Source organism: Theropithecus gelada, chromosome 2 (genome assembly GCF_003255815.1).
Source record: "Theropithecus gelada isolate Dixy chromosome 2, Tgel_1.0, whole genome shotgun sequence".
Taxonomy (NCBI): Eukaryota; Metazoa; Chordata; class Mammalia; order Primates; family Cercopithecidae; genus Theropithecus; species Theropithecus gelada.
Window position 1 is genome coordinate 78,956,409 of NC_037669.1, and position 16,525 is coordinate 78,972,933.

At 37.5% G+C, this 16,525-nt stretch overlaps 1 protein-coding gene across 2 annotated transcripts in view; it reads left to right on the forward strand.

The window, feature by feature from the left end:
• FHIT (fragile histidine triad) overlaps window positions 1-16,525 on the forward strand; it is a 1,500,125-nt gene that overhangs the window by 59,224 nt on the left and 1,424,376 nt on the right. For both annotated transcript variants that reach the window (XM_025377569.1, XM_025377568.1), the window contains exons 3-4: window positions 228-231; window positions 9,346-9,354. The gene's annotated coding sequence lies outside the window, so the exon portion shown is untranslated. The remainder of the gene's footprint in view (window positions 1-227; window positions 232-9,345; window positions 9,355-16,525) is intronic.

Consider the following 16,525-nt stretch of genomic DNA (forward strand, 5'->3'; position numbering starts at 1 on the left):
AGAAGGGACATGCTGGCTGGGATGGCTCAGTAGGTATTGGGCTTTAAGCAAAGAGTAGTGAAGATTGGATATTCAGACTGCTGTTAAGATGTGTGCATAAAGCTACTTCTCCTTAACCTGGCTGGGTGCCCAAACCTCCAGCTAAAAGAGTCACTTTTAAGTGTTAAATGTATCCCTCAATTTTCTTTTTTATAATCTAACAGTCTCTTTAGGTTCTCACAAAGTAGAGTGGTAGGAAATTTGTATTTTTTTCTATGAAACTTTCTTCCACTGAAAGCTTGTTGGAAAATGAGAACTGTGTTTTGCAAATAAACCCCAGAGGTTGGATGGACTGTATACATATATTCTGTGAAATACAGTGAAATGTGATCCATCAGAGATACCTCACAGTTCGTACCACCGAAGACATCAACAGCATTCTAACAATAATAAATACCACAGGTCTTTAGAAACAACATGCACACACATCCAGTGTGGTTATTTTTAGTTTTTAGGCAAGCACAGTTACTATCAAATTAATTATCCAGCACTTTTTGGAGTGATAGATTAATAAATCGTCAAATCTCCAAAATATAGCTGTTTGAGTTTTTTAAAAAGAGATTTTTTTTTTTTTTCTTTTCAGCAGCTCCAATGAGAAAACAACAAACAGAGAAATGTTCATGGTTCCATACAGGAAAGATGACAGGATGGGTTATGAACTTGTAGGTTACATCTAACTGCACATGTATTTTATTTGGTCTGCACAGTGTTTTTAAAAAATTAATTTAAAATATTAACATTTTTAAATCGAGGTATTTAAAATAAATGTATCAGCTTCTGACATCCCTGGGAAGACATTGCAACATCTGGTCCTGTCTCCTCCCTGGTAGTGTTTTCTTGGAGCAGAATAGATGCTGCCCTGCATCATTGCAGGTGGAGGGGTAAAGGCTCGCTTTGTCTTGGCTCGGCCTGCTTTACTCATTTACGATCCCTGCCTGCCCCTGCTGGCTGTTCTGACCCCAGTCTAAGGAAAACCACAATAGCCTCCTGCAAATGTGTTCACAGCCGAGAGAGGAAGAGGCTTAGTTTGTATTGCAGAGAGAACTGGCATCAGTGGGGGCTCTTGGGGATTGTGTGGGGCAGTGAGGAACATTCTAGGAACATGAATTTAAGCTCCAGTGTAGTGAATTTTACATACAGCTTCTCAGATCTGTAACTCACAGAAAGTGTTTGAATATAGTCATATAACCATCTATGAGGGAAAATGAAGAAGGGGTTCCTTTATTATCTTGGTAACTGTATTTTATCTACTTTTTAGGAATTCTTCAATGCTTAGATTAAAATATTTTTTTAAATTGGATAATACTATCACATAATTCAAAAGATGTTAAAAGATGCACAGTAGAATGTCAGTCTCCCTCCATTTCTGTCCCTCGTACCTCAGCTCCCCTCTGGGCAGTAACCATTGTGTGTCTTTCTTGTGTGTCATTCTAGAGATGTTCTATGCATATATACACTTATGTACTTTTCCTTACATGAATAATAAGTCATTATATACGCTGTGCTGCCCTTGCATTTTTCTCCTTGCATATTTTAAGCTAAGTTTACATTAGAGATCATTGCATCTTGGTACTTGAAAGATGACCTTGTTATTTTTGATGTCTTCATATATGCTCTTGTGTAGTTGTGTCATAGTTTATTTAACCATTACTGCATTGAGGACATATACTATATATATAATTGAGATTATTTTCTATCTTCCAAGGATAGAATTCTGTGTATTCACAATTTTCTTCTTTCTGCACCCTCTCCTTTTTCCCCATGACTTTGATTTTGCTCACAAAATGAAATGATTGACATGAAACTTTAGGTCCACCCTTAGGCAAAAAATGTGGCAACTTTGGTCACAGCAAAATGTCTTTTACCCCCTCCATCTCTATCAGAAAAACCACTACATTTAGTTTCATTAAAAAAAGAAGAAGGGAATATGCTAACAATTCTGGCAGTAGTTATGCTTTCACACACTTCTGGATCTGTGTTTTTCAAACTTTTATGTGCATAAGAATTTTCTGGGGATCTTGGTACAATGTAGATTCAGCAGGTGGGGCCTGAGAGTCTGCATTTATAACAAGTGCCAAGTGATGCTCAGGTTGCTGGGTTGGGCCACCACACCTTGAGTAAAAAGACTTGTGGAAATTTGTTGCCATTGTGTTTTAATGTAGTGAGTGGTGATGTTTAGATTTCACTAATACCCATAATCATCTTATTTTACAGGCTGAGAGTAGTGAGGTTGGTGGCCAGTAGTGGTATCTTTTGCTTATGTGAAAGTGGAATAAATAGTGTATGTTTAGTTTCTGTTTCAGCGTATTTTATAAAATCCTTGATTTAGGTGTATGATGCACTTTAGTTGGTACATTTTCAAATTAATATTTTAGTCTATAAATTAAGATTACAGAGATAATGAAAGAGCTTCTGTATAACAAAAGGAACTATCAGCAGACTAAACAGACAACCTACAGAATGGGAGAGCATTTTTGCAAACTATGCATTTGACAGAGGTCTAATATCCAGCATCTGTAAGGAACTTAACAAATTTACAAGAAAAAATGAACCCCATAAAAAAGTGGGCAAAGGACTTGAACAGACGCTTTTCAAAAGAACACATACATGCGGCCAACAATCATGTGCAAAAAAGCTCAACATCACTGATCATTAGAGAAATGCAAATCAAAACCGCAATGAGATACCATCTCACACCAGTCAGAATGGCTACTATTAACAAGCCAAAAAAATAACAGACGCTAGTGAGGTTGTAGAGAAAAAAGAACGTTTATACACCTTTGGTGGGAGTGTAAATTAGTTCAACCATTGTGGAAGATAGTGTAGTGATTTCTCAGAGACTTAAAGACAGAAATACCATTTGGCCCAACAGTCTGATAATCCCATTGGTATTATTTTGGTATATAATACCAGTGGGATTTTTGGGGGGGTATATAATAACAGTGGGATTATGGAAAAATCTTGGCTATATACCTGAAGGAATAGAAATCATTGTATTATAAACACACATGCATGCGTATGTTCATTGCGACACTATTCACAATAGCAAAGACATGGAATCAACTTAAACGCCCATCAATGATAGATTGGATAAAGAAAATGTGGTACATACTATGCAGCCAAAAAAAGAACAAGGTCATGTCCTTTGCAGGAACACGGATGGAGATGGAGGCCATTATCCTTAGCAAACTAACACAGGAACAGAAAACCAAATGCTGCATATTCTCATTTATGAGTGGGAGCAAAATGATGAGAACACATGGACACATTGAGGGGAACAACATACACTAGGGCCTATTGGAGGGTGGGAGAGAGGAGGGAGAGGATCAGGAAAAATAATTATTGGGTACTAGGCTTAACATGTGGGTAATGAAATAATCTGTACAACACACCCTCATGATACATGTTTACCTATGTAATAAACCTGCATATGTACCCCTGAACTTAAAAGTTAAAAAAAAAAGGTTATAGAGATAGAAATAACTTTAACTTCTCATTTTTTTCTTTAAAGAGATTATTTACATATAGATTCATATGGGAATAAAATTTAATTGCAAAGTAAAACCAAGGTAGTTTGACCAAATTGTGGTGACTTAATTATCTCTTTTCACTAGATTATAAATTCCTTGAGGACAAGAATTATTGAATTGAATTGTCCTTTTATAAATTTGCTATTACCTATGACGAAGATTTCTCCTTGCCCAAATTTTAATTAGACTCCTCTGAGCCCTCTTCTCAACCAGTGACCTTGGCCCCAGACCTCATTCCTGTATTTGCTCTTTCTAGCCTGGCTTTAGCAATAATCTTATTAAGTGATAGCTGATCACCATGATGTCTAATCAAGTTTCTCACCCAACCCTTGATGTCTAAGTCCTTGGCCTGCCTTTAGCAAGAATCCTGTTAGGAATTAATTTAGCAAGGATTCCCTTACTCCTTTTAGTAGTTTTCTACCCACTGAACCCCTTATCTTCTCTAACACTCGCTATAAATCTCTGGCTATCTATCTTTGGGGCATTTGGAGTTGAACCTGATCTCTCTCCCCTGTTGCAATACTGCTATTGCAATAGTCCTTAATAAAATCTTCCTCACCATTTTAACACATGTCAGAATAATTTTTGTTTAACATTTGTTTCTTGCTCCTCTGCAGAATTTTTGCCTTGCATCATTTTAAAAGCAATAAAAGGGAACAAAGAAGTTCACTTCTCATCACATTTCATTTTTCTATATGATTCAAACTAATTTAATATTACTTCCAACTAAATTCATATTAAAGGTGAATATCACTCAAAATTTAAAGTTTTTAAAGATAGATTTTGAAATAAATCTGAATTCTTACTAACCTTTTGGGTTGTTAAAAGATAATTTTCAGTAAAAGGTAAAGTTATGACTCATATAGGTATAAAAATGAACACATGCTAAAGATTTTATTTTACTTATATGATTGAGAGAACCAGGCAGATGTTATAACTGGCCCAAAGGAAAAGTCAAAACGGCACAAATTTATGTGGAATAAAAGAGTGTTAAGATGAGTTGCAAATCGAGATAAAACTGTTTTTTCCACAGTAGGAAGTCAATTAAAATCACAACCTGTAAGACAGAATTTATATGTATCTATCAGTTATCTGTAACTTACAAAGTGGTGCAAAATAGCTCAAAGACATTGTACAAGACTAGAGTCAGACAGCTGGAAAGAGTGTGTTTATAGATGATGTGTAGGTTTTCGTTGAAATGTAGTAATTTTTTTCCTTCATGGTGGAGGCCATCTTTGACTTAGGTGTATGCCCTAAGTATCGACTTAGAATTTACCTTTGAAAAGTACAAAATGACCCACTAATTGGGGATGACCACACACAAGTAAATGGCAAAGACATAGAGATCAACGTACGTGTGCTACAAACCATGGGAAAAACTAGGGACATTTTATAATACATAGCTTCTGGCTTTCAACCTTGTAGCCTGAAGATGGAAAAGAAAAAGAAATACCTTTCCCTGTACTGGAAAGTTTGAGCTTCGTGGTGTGTGTTTAGTATCCGCCCAGATCAGGCTGTTTGTAAGAATTCATTTTCATAATTGAGCATGTGCGCTTGAACCAGAAAATATTTAGAGAAGACAGTATAGTGGGAAATCAACAAAAACGGCTTGAAACCATGCCTGGAACTAAATTCGCATTGTTCCGAAACCGAATTGAGCCAATGAATGCAGGAATGGAGACATTGTGTGGCCTCCATTCTGAGAGTGCTGGTGGGAACGCAGCATTGCTCAAGTTAAGACGTGATAAATCCGTATCACAAGGTTGACTTAGGTCTTCCTCACCGGGAGACAGGGCCAGAAAAATGAAACCTTCAGGTGAAATTGAGAAAGGTGTGCCTCAGGCAACTGCCATTAGGTTAAATTCTTTCAGGTGTGTTTTATAGCCATTCTGCATGCTTTTGTCACTCATTTTTGAAGTCACATTTCTAAGAGTGTTTGTTACTTTTATTTCTATGGATCCTTTTCTCTACCTCAGGGGTTAGCAAACTTTTTTTGTAAAGGGCCAGACAGTAAGTATTTTAGGCCTTGGGACCCTACTGATTCTTTCACAACTGCTCAACACCATCTTGTAGTTTGAAAGCAACCCTAGACAGTAGGTAAACATGGCTGTGTACCAATGACATTTTATTTATTGGTATGGAAATCTGAGTTTTATAAAACTTTCATGTGTCATGAAACATCATTCTTTTGAATTTTTTCAATGCTTTTAAAATGTAAAAATCATTCTTAATTTGTGGTGGTATCAGGAGGCCGCTGTCCAAATCTGGCCCTGTGGGCTGTGGTGTGCCAACTCGTGCTTTATAGAATGGGTGGGATACAGTTGCTGGATGTAGATCAGATTTTTATGTTGTGGTTTTGTCACTTACCAGCTGAGAGATCTTGGACAAATAAGCTCACCGCACTAAAACTGGGTTTCCTTTGTTGTAACATGTGGATGATCCCTAAAATACAAAGTTGTTTTATGGACTAAATAAATTATGCCAAAACTCTGTGCTTGGGCCTCCAAAAACATTGAATAACTGTTTTCCTTCTCCCTGTTCCTTTCTACTTCTTGGTGCCTTCTTCCCTTCCCTCCCCTTTTCCCTTTTCCCTTTTCCCTTTTCTCTTTTCTCTTTTCTTCTTTTTCTTTTCTTTTCTTTTTTTTTTTTTTTTGAGACACAGTTTCACTCTGCTGCCCAGGCTGGAGTGCAGTGATGCAATCTCAGCTCACTGCAACCTCTGCCTCCCAGGTTCAAGTGATTCTCCTGCCTCAGCCTCCCAAGTAGCTGGGACTACAGGCACATGCCCGACTAATTTTTGTATTTTTAGTAGAGAAGTTTTGCCATGTGGCCATGCTGGTCTCGAACTCCTGATCTCAATTGATCTGCCTGCCTTAGCCTCCCTAAGTGCTGGGATTATAGGCATGAGCCACAGCACCCAGCCCCATATTTCTTTTAATGTCTCTGTATGCAGGTTTTTGGCAGTAGCTGTTTCATTTTGTTATTAATTGAATTTTTATAAATGGCATCCGACTTTTATATTTATATTAAATATATAAATTATATTTAATTAACTTAAATATAAATTATATTTAAATATAAAAGATATAAAAGTTATATAATTTATATAGATATAAATTAAATTTAGTAGGGATATAAATGTAAAATGTATTTGTATTAGGAAAGTGCTCAAGAAAAATCCTGTATCAAATTTTCATGTTAAAGTAGATAATCCATTTCTAAATCATCCATTCTGTCAGCTCATATTTCCACTTACTGGATTTTCACATTAGATTTTCTATATCAAGGTATGCTTATTTGTGTTTTTTTTCTGAAGAGTGAGAAGTGGACCTTTGACCACCCTGTCTGGAGTCATTCTCGGGGCTTCTCCAGCCCCTGAAGAATATGCGAGTGACTACTTTATCATTTTACCTGTTGATGCTTTGCAATGGCACTTACTCTAACCTGTGGCTACATAGTGCCTAGCAATGAGTAGTGGCTTTATGAATACTCAGTGCCAGAATGAATGGACAACATTTATGAAAGTGACTGTATTTTAGAAGCGGGAAAGATGGTCTGCAGTTTTCTGTGTTACAAAAGGATATTTGGAAAATTGGTTTTTAGAAAGATTGGTATTGAACAGATTTGAGTTCATCTTGAACTGTGTGTATTAAAAATCAAACAAACATACAGCAGAAGGGACCAATTATTGCTAATAAAGAAGGTGTTAAAAAAATACAGACTGCTTCTGTAAATGTGAGGTTTATAAGTAGAGACAATAAGAAGAACCATGTTCCAGGATCCAAGAAGAACTCTAGAGAATGTCAGGTGTGTTTTACTCTACAGTGTGTCTGGTGAGTGTCTGTTTCATTGGCAAGGTGGTATAATGAAAACAGAAGTATGGACAAGGAGAAGTAGAGAAAAAAGCACTAGGTTTGGAATCAAAATACCTGGATTCAAGTCTAGCTCTTCAGATGACTGTGAGAACTGGCAATGTGACTTTGGGCAAGTCCACTAACTTCTCTGAAATAAATAACTACTCTCAGGTTTTTTGTGAGGATCGGATAGCATGTGTGCTAAGTGCTTGTGTAACCTCTTAAATTCTGCACCCATCTAAGTTAGTATATTTTAGTATAGATGACTGACAAAAAATGGTGGCATCAGCTAGAAGACAGTAATGGTGCAGAAATTTGAACTCCTCCTTCCCAATTCCTAAGAGCCCTATGCATGCTTTGCTGATGTATGAGGCAAAAAGACAACAGTTTCTTCCAACCCTGGGTTCCAGGCCTTAAGAATCTAGACTAGATGATGGTAATGGTGATGACGGTGCTACTGCTGCTACTGACATGAATGATAAATTCAATAGCAGCTATTATTTCATTAGTATCCATTCTTTGTCAGCCAATTCTCTTTCTTTCTTCCTTCCTTCCTTCCTTCCTTCCTTCCTTCCTTCCTTCCTTCCTTCCTTCCTTCCTTCCTTCCTTCCTTCTTTTTTTGAGAAAGAATCTCACTCTTGTCATCCAGGCTGGAGTGCAATGGCACGTTCTCGGCTCACTGCAACCTCTGCCTCCTGGGTTCAAGTGATTCTCTTACCTCTGCCTCCCGAGTAGCTGGGATTACAGGCATGCACCACCATGCCCTCCTAATTTTTGTATTTTAGTAGAGACAGAGTTTCACCATGTTGACCAGGCTGGTCTTGAACTGCTGACTTCAGGTGATCCACCCACCTCAGCCTCCCAAAGTGCTGGGATTACAGGTATGAGCCACTGTGCCTGGCCTGTCAGTCAATTTTCTAGGCGATTTATATACATTACTCAAAATTTTTTGAACAGGCAAAAAACAAGTAACTCTATTAAAAGATGGGCAAAAGGCATGAACAGACACTTCTCAAAAGAAGACATACAAGTGGCCAAGAAACATATGAGAAAATACTCATCATCACTAATCATCAGAGAAATGCAAATCAAAACCACAGTGAGATACCATTTCACACTGTCAGAATGGCTATTATTAAAAAGTCTAAAAACAACACATGTTGGTGAGGCTGTGGGGAAAAAGGATGCTTATATGCTGTTGTTGAGAATGTAAATTAGGTCAGCCACTGTGGAAAGCAGTTTGGAGATTTCTCAAAGAACTTAAAACAGAACTGCTATTCAACCCAGCAATCACATTACTGAGGATATATCCAAAAGAAAACAAAGCATTTTATCAAAAAGACACATGCATGTGTATGTTCATGCAGCACTATTCACAATAGCAAAGACATGGAATCAGCCTAGGTGCCTATGAATGGTGGATTGGATATAGAAAATGTGGTACATATATATCATGGAATACTATATAGCCATTAAAAAAAAAAAAAAAAGCGTGTCCTTTTTGGCAACATACATGCCATTATCCTAAGTGAATTAATGCAGGAACAGAAAACCAAATGTTCTTACTTATAAGTGGGAGCTAAATGTTGGGTACTCATGGACATAAAAATGGCAACAGTTGATACTGTGGACTACTAGAGGAGTGAGGGAGGGAGGGAAGCAAGGGTTGAAAACCTAACTGTTGAGTACTATTCTCAGTACCTGGATGGCAGGATCATTTGTACTCCAAACCTCAGCATCATACAATATACTCAGGTAACAAACTTGCACATGTACCCCCTGAATCTAAAATAAAAGTTGAAACAACAAAAAAATTTCTTATCACATTTCTGTGAGATAGTTTTTGTTGTTATTATCCCCATTTTTCCTCATGAGTAAACTCAGGCTTAGAGAATTTAAGTAACTTGCTCAGTGTTTCACAGCTATTTACAGTGGAGTCTGGTGACTCCATCTTTGTTGAGGACTATCTTTGTTCTATGCCAATGAGTCTCTAACAAGCATCAGTTTTTCCTGAAGGGCTTGTTAATACCTAGATGGCTGGGCCCTCTTCCAGAGTTTCTGATTTCGTCAGTAGGTCTGGGATGAGTCCTGAGAATTTCCAAGAGGTACTGCTGGTCTGGGAACCACACTTGAGAAGCCTTCTTCTATACCATGCTGGTCTCATTCCATAATAGATTTAAGGTAGTTCCTTTTTGTGCTTTGCCTTTGTTCTAGTTCAAAATATCCAGAAATCCTAGGTTCTTTTGGATTTTAGGACTCTTTGGAGAAGGCAAGAGAACTTTCAGTGGCTTTACATTTTTATCTAGGTCCTTTCTAGAATCTGGAATACCATTGGACCTTCTAATAGGTGATTGATCTCCGTGGGTTTTTCAAATCAGTAACACTTACATCAAAATGCAGTTTCTCCTTTTCCTTCTTCTTTCATCAGCTTTGATCTAGATCTGTTTTTCTGATTTATAATAGGAATATTCATAGCCCAGTTTGTTCACTGATCCATGGATCTACTGCATTGCTGATATATGCAACTGCAAGGGAGAAGAAAATATTTTTCTTTTCCATTGCTAGGTTAATGGCTGAGGCCCCTATAACAAAAGAAAGATTAATAAGAGAAAGAGACATAAGTTTATTTAGTATAAGTTTTATGTGACATGGAGAAAGGAAGACTCAGAGAAACAGGGAAACTTGTATATTTTTATGCTAAATTTGATGAAGAGCGAACAGTTGTGTAGAAGTGTGATTGGACACAGGAGTGTGATCTAACGGTAGTAAACTGGGGGGAACTTAGCAAGCCTTCTTGGTTTAGATTTTCCTCTTTACCTGTGTGCCTTCAGAGATAATGACATTCCTTTCCTCCAGGCATAGGGAGGGTACCTCTTGAATAAGGCATATGACCCACTTCAGAGGAAGGCTGGAGATTTCTTTTATGGCCTGCTTCAGGGGAAAAATGTGAGAGAAGGTCAGAAAGACTTTCCTGCTTTCACTGTTTTATCAAATGTCAACGTGCCATATTTTGGGGTAGTTTGTCAAGAACCGCATCACAACAAATATTGTTTCAGCCTTCTGTGTGCCAGATGCCTAACTGGGTGCAATGGTATATAAAACTGGATATGGTCACTACCATCAGGGAGCATTATTCTAGTGAGGAAAAGAAACATTAGTCAGAAAAGCTGGATAGATTGGATAGATAAATGTCAATGGTGTTAAGTGCAAGAACTACAACAGGAGATCTAAACTTCTTGGCGGAGATGAGGGTTAGTTAGGCAATGCTTGTTTATGGAGGCTATAATTGTGCCCAAATCTGAGTGAAGATTAGGAATTAACTAGGTCCAGAAGCTGGAGTGGGAAGGAGGGAAGAACATTCCAGGCTTGGAAATGGCATGTGCAGAGAGTATGAGAGACAGGAGTATGGCACAGTCATACAACTTAAGTCTTGGAATTGATAGCCTTCGTCCAAGATCTATACATGTATTAAAGAATAATTCTCCAAAAAAAAAAAAAAAAGGTGAAATCATGACTCTCATACTGATATAAAATGATAACATGTTAAAGATTAGGTCAACTTGTAATGAGAGAACCAGCCAAATATTATAACTAGTCTAATGAGAATTCAAAAAGCCCAGACACATTTATGTATCAGGAATACTGAAAAGAATCTTACAAATGAAGGCAAAACTGGTTTCTGAGGGTGGGGTAGGGGGATTAATTGAACCTCCAGAGAACAGAACACAATTTGCTTGCCTATAGGCAAGAATTATTTTGCATTGTTATAATTTATCTATAATTTACAGAGTTGAAAATTAGTCCTCATAAAATCAGAATCTGATAATATTGTCATCAGGAAATGGGCTCCTTTATATTCTAGACAAAGCGTAGTTTTATATTTATTTTTTTCCTGCAAGTGCTTGAATCATAATATATGTTTATGGTCTAGAGCTAGTTGGATTTGGTTTTAAGGGCTCCATAGCACAGATGTTACCCCAAGAAGTATGGGGTGGAATTTACTGCTAAACCATTTATATACTACCTTGAGTATGATCTACCATGTTGAGTAAAATCTCCAGCTGGCCATACCTTGGTAATTCCCTTTAAACACAGGTTTAATGGATGGCCTATGACTACCTTCTTCCTTCTTCTGATAGGAAGCGGAAAAAAAAAAAAAAAAAAACCTGAGAAGCAGCAATCAGAAAGTCAGAGTAGAACTTGGCTTTCATTCAGGAGCCCCTCTGAGAACAAAGAGGGGCTTTCCAGTGAATCTGAGAACCAAGGTGGTTTTGCCAAGGTGAGGTCTGCCACAGACTCCAGAGGGTTTGCAACAAAGAAAAAAATTTCTTCAAGTGTGTCAGGTAGAGTCTTAACTAAAGAAGGATAATCATTTGGTCAATTAACAGGATGACTGGTGCTGGTGAGTTTTAATTGATAATTTGCTTTGTTGAAATGTTAAACCAGCGTTGACAGGTACTACAACTCTTTAACTGGCACTCCCACTCAGGAGTCATATGTTAAACACTTCCCTAATATTTAAGAGAATCAAAAAATCATCCCCTTTTTTCTCTTATAAACTCGGTGTGTTCAATGTAGACACCTTGTTTTCTGTATCAGAGTCGTATTGTGCAAGGAGACAGAATTAGAATGGCGCTTTTAATTCCATTTGTAGCAAGTTAGAATTCCAAATGGCAATTTCACGACTGTTTGATAAAAAATGTCACTGGTTTTGATTGAGTTGTGTTATTAACCTCTAGCTAGAGAGTCTTTTTATTTTTATTTTTTTGATTTAGTGCAAATATATCTGACTTCTCAGTAATGCATACTGTCTCTTGTTTCTGCTAGAGAACTCTGGACAGTAGAATAATGCATTTCATTGGCTGGTTCAGTGCAAAGACTTTAAATAAAGAAATGGCAAGATAAGTAACTTACCTACAGATAATAGCAGTGCTGATTTTTTTTTTCTTCTCCAAATGTAGTGAAAGATATTAAAACTGTCTCTTAAAAATAGCAATCTGTGGCTGGGTGTGGTGGCTTATGCCTGTAATCCCAGCACTTTGGGAGGCCGAGGCGGGCGGATCATGAGGTCAGGAGATCGAGACCATCCTGGCTAACATGGTGAAACCCCCGTCTCTACTAAAAATACAAAAAAATGAGCCGGGCATGGTGGCACGCAACTGTAGTCCCAGCTACCTGGGAGGCTGAGGCGAGAGAATCACTTGGACCTGGAGGTGGAGGTTGTAGTGAGCTGAGATCGTGCCACTGCACTCCAGCCTGGGCGACAGAGCGAGACTCCATCTGGAAAAAAAAAAAAACGATTAGTTTTCTTCTGCTCTAATCATGGGTGAAAATGTTGTGAAATCTGTATTTTTTTTTTTTTTTAACTGTGGATGATTTAGTTAAAAGGAAAAAGGGGGGAAAAAAAATTCCAACCGAGCAAAAGCAGGCTTTCTATTTGCTAAATCAGGCCTCTAATAGTAAACAGCTCAAAAAGCCTTCCATAACATTTATGAACAATTTCTCAATTTTATACCCAGATATTTCTATTACACTCTGCAAAGGAGATAATCTGGGATGAACAAAAGAGAAGAGCCTTTTTTAGATTGAATAGACTGGACAATTCAGTAGCGAAGTGCGCGATTACCAATCTTTCAAGCAAAGCTTTTATGTAAGGCAACTTTATAACTTCATCCATTCCAAAGAGAAATGCATTAAAGACCATAGGGAAAATAAAAGGCAAAAGAGAAATGTAGAGAAATAGCCCATTCTTTATATCTCTATAGCCACTTGTTTCATGGCTATACTCACTGAGTTAACCCAATTTAAAGCCACAGTGTAACTTTAAAAAAGGCATTTCACTGTTCCCCATGGTAGTCAGTCTACACAAATAATGAGAGGACATGACTACCATTATTTTTCTTCCCTCTATTGTTTTAAAATATACTTATCTCTTCCACTGTATGTTCCTGTGTTTTATTGCATGGGAAAACGTAATAAGTGTCATCAATAACAGCCATCTTAACATGCTGCAGGAACTGTCAAGTAACAGTGATTATTGTAAAAAACGAGCTTTCTAATTTCCTTGTGGCTTACAGAGTAATCTAAGTCAAAATTTCCGAAGTCCTATCTTTACAAAGAAACAAATACATTTATTTTTTCCTCTAATGGATGAACTTATGTACATGATTCCTACTCGACGGTAGATCATGGCACGTTTTTCAAAGCTTGGGTCTCTGACCATTGCCTCAGAATCACATGAGGCACTTGTAAAAAGTGCAGATTTCTGGGTTCTATCCTAGAGTGATGAAATCTGATTCTTGGGGCTAAGGAGGTGGGGGTGGGATGAGGGAGAGGAATGTGTAGTTTTCTCAAATTCTCCAGTTACATTATTAGCACATTTGAAGTCTGAACATTGCTTTATGGGAATGAAAAGCCTGGTGATTGTAATAAACTGTTGAATGTGATATAGAAAGAAAATATGCAGTAGTTGTGGCAGCTGTTGTATATTCTTTATCTTATTCTTTCCATCATTCCCCAATGTCAAAAACTCAAGGCACAGTGTTTTTAACTTGGCATCAAAGTTCTCAGGAGCCTCTCCTCGCAGAAAGAGGCATGTGCACATAGACATCACATTTTGCACATGATTTCGGGGGGCTGATGACCCCAAAGAGCCTGACTTAAGAAAAAGAATTCTATAGGTGAAAAACAAATGCTGAATTAGGGAAAATGAGGACTAGTAAATTTGAGTTAAATTGGTATCCTACTGCTAATTCCAAGCCAAAACAAACCAAAATTGAAATATTACTCTAATCACAGACTTCATATTGTAGACAGAAGAAATCAAGTCTTATATTATATACAAGTATTGAGAATTAGCAACGTAAACATTTAAGAATATTAAACTAATTCATCCCCTTGAAATCCATCCATGGACATTGATGGCTGCTCCTTGTATCCAGGAATGTTTTGTCTAATGGGATTATTTTAAGGGGAAGGGGATGTGAAGACACCAAGTGGATAAGGAAGAAACATGCCATGTGTATCCAGGCCGTCCCTACAGTTGAATCTTCTGTGCACTGAATGAAGATGCACATCTGAGGGTGTGGGTGGGGTTGAAATGCAACTTGTGTACCCTATTGTGGGACTTTTGTCTCTGCAGGGAGGGAAACTTTTATAATTTGCCTTTTACATATAGATTGTATCAAACACACACCTAACATATTCTACCTATTTTCATTCATGAGACAGGCTAAGTTCCTGAATGTTCTCTCTCATTGGATCAAAAACTCCATGGACCCCAGATAGAAAATGTTAGTCCTATTCATCTCAGATAGCATTACTTTAGATCATATGGGAGGCGACCACAATTATTTGTAAATTATTTATTAGAATAAACTACAAGTCAGGACTGCAACAAAGCTAGAGAGAAATTAAGTATTTGTTAGAATAAGCTATTTTTTCCCTTTAATGGTAAAAATTTAATAATGGGCAATCACATTTCAGTCTAAAAAAATTAGCAGCAGTGCTGGATTTTGGTCTAATATCATGGGACTTTTCCCAGTCTCCATGTAAATCATCCCACCTTGGTTGTAGTAGTGGAGGACTTGTCACTAGGTCTTCTAGGTTGTCTAGTGGACTGCTGAAGTTTAATTATGTGTTGTTTTATGGTGTCTGGCAATGTGATTCCCCTCCTGACATAGTTTATGAGCTTTTTAAAAATAAGGATCATCTGACTTTGTGTTCTCATTTGCTAAAAAGCACTCATTCTTTTGGTTCTTGTAGATCCTATTGCTGTAGTGAACTTGGACCTGATATTGTTATTTTGTAAAAATGTCCTCAAAATCAAATGTCACTGAATATAAAGACAGTTCTAATTAATTAATGCTATGAGAAAGGTAAAAGGAGGGAGCATGTGAGGACTCTGTCAGGTGCTCTGGCCCTTCTGTCAGAGATGAAACCATATTCGTAATGTGAAGTAGGGGGCAAGGACTGCCTCCATTAAAGAGCAGGAGATGAAATGCCCATGTGAGTGCAGCACTGTACATTTAGTTAGACAAATCTCCCTTTAATTTACAGCTTCCTAGAAAGAGTTATATTCTGCTTCTGGTTGCCTGTGGTTTTATTTGGTTACCAATTATGGAAGCTAGTTGTGTTTCAGGAAGCCCTCTGAAAGGTGTGCATAGACAATAAATCCTGTGCCTTGCTAGACATATTGATGGTTCTGTTGATGAGAGGTTGCACAAAGTCAATAGTTGACTCTACTGCATGGTGACATTTGCATTTAATAAAAAGTCTTGTTTATTGTAGCTTCTGTATAAACACAACTGGCACCTACTGTGTCATAGTGGAAAATGCTAAGTGGAAAAGAAAATGTGTGGCTGAGAAGGAAATGTAAATATGAATGATTATTTTTATTTTTTTGTTTGTTTTAAAACAATTTGGACCTCAGGTCACAGAGGTAGATTAATTATAATTTCAGTTCATGACTCACTGTCATCCATGGTAAATTCTGTTTTATTTTACAATATTTATTTAATAATATAACAGTCATAAACCTAAGAACTAAATATTACCAATAACTTACAAATTTGTGCCCCCTTTTATCCCATCTCTGCTTCTTCGTAAGAGGTAACTAACTACTCACCTCATGTCCATCATTCCCTGTCCTTTTTAATTTTAAGTTTTATATATACTCTTGTCAATAACCATTTAGTATATTTTTAAAAATTTTCTTCTATGAATGGTGCTGCTATGAATGTTCTTATACACATTTCCTGGTACATATGTGAGAAAGTAAAACATGGCTCTACTGGCAACTACAACATAAACAATACTCAGAACAAGGCATAAACTAAGCCATTCTGTGACCCTACAAATGACTAAACAGCCCTCTCTTCTGACTATCACTGTCTTTCTCAGAGTGATTGCTGCTTCTAGGCCAACTTCAGTTTGTTTCAATCCCCCAAACCCTAGAGGAAGCCACTGATAACTCCCCTTTACTAAGATGCTTCCGGCCGGGCGCGGTGGCTCAAGCCTGTAATCCCAGCACTTTGGGAGGCCGAGACGGGCGGATCACGAGGTCAGGAGATCGAGACCATCCTGGCTAACACGGTGAAACCC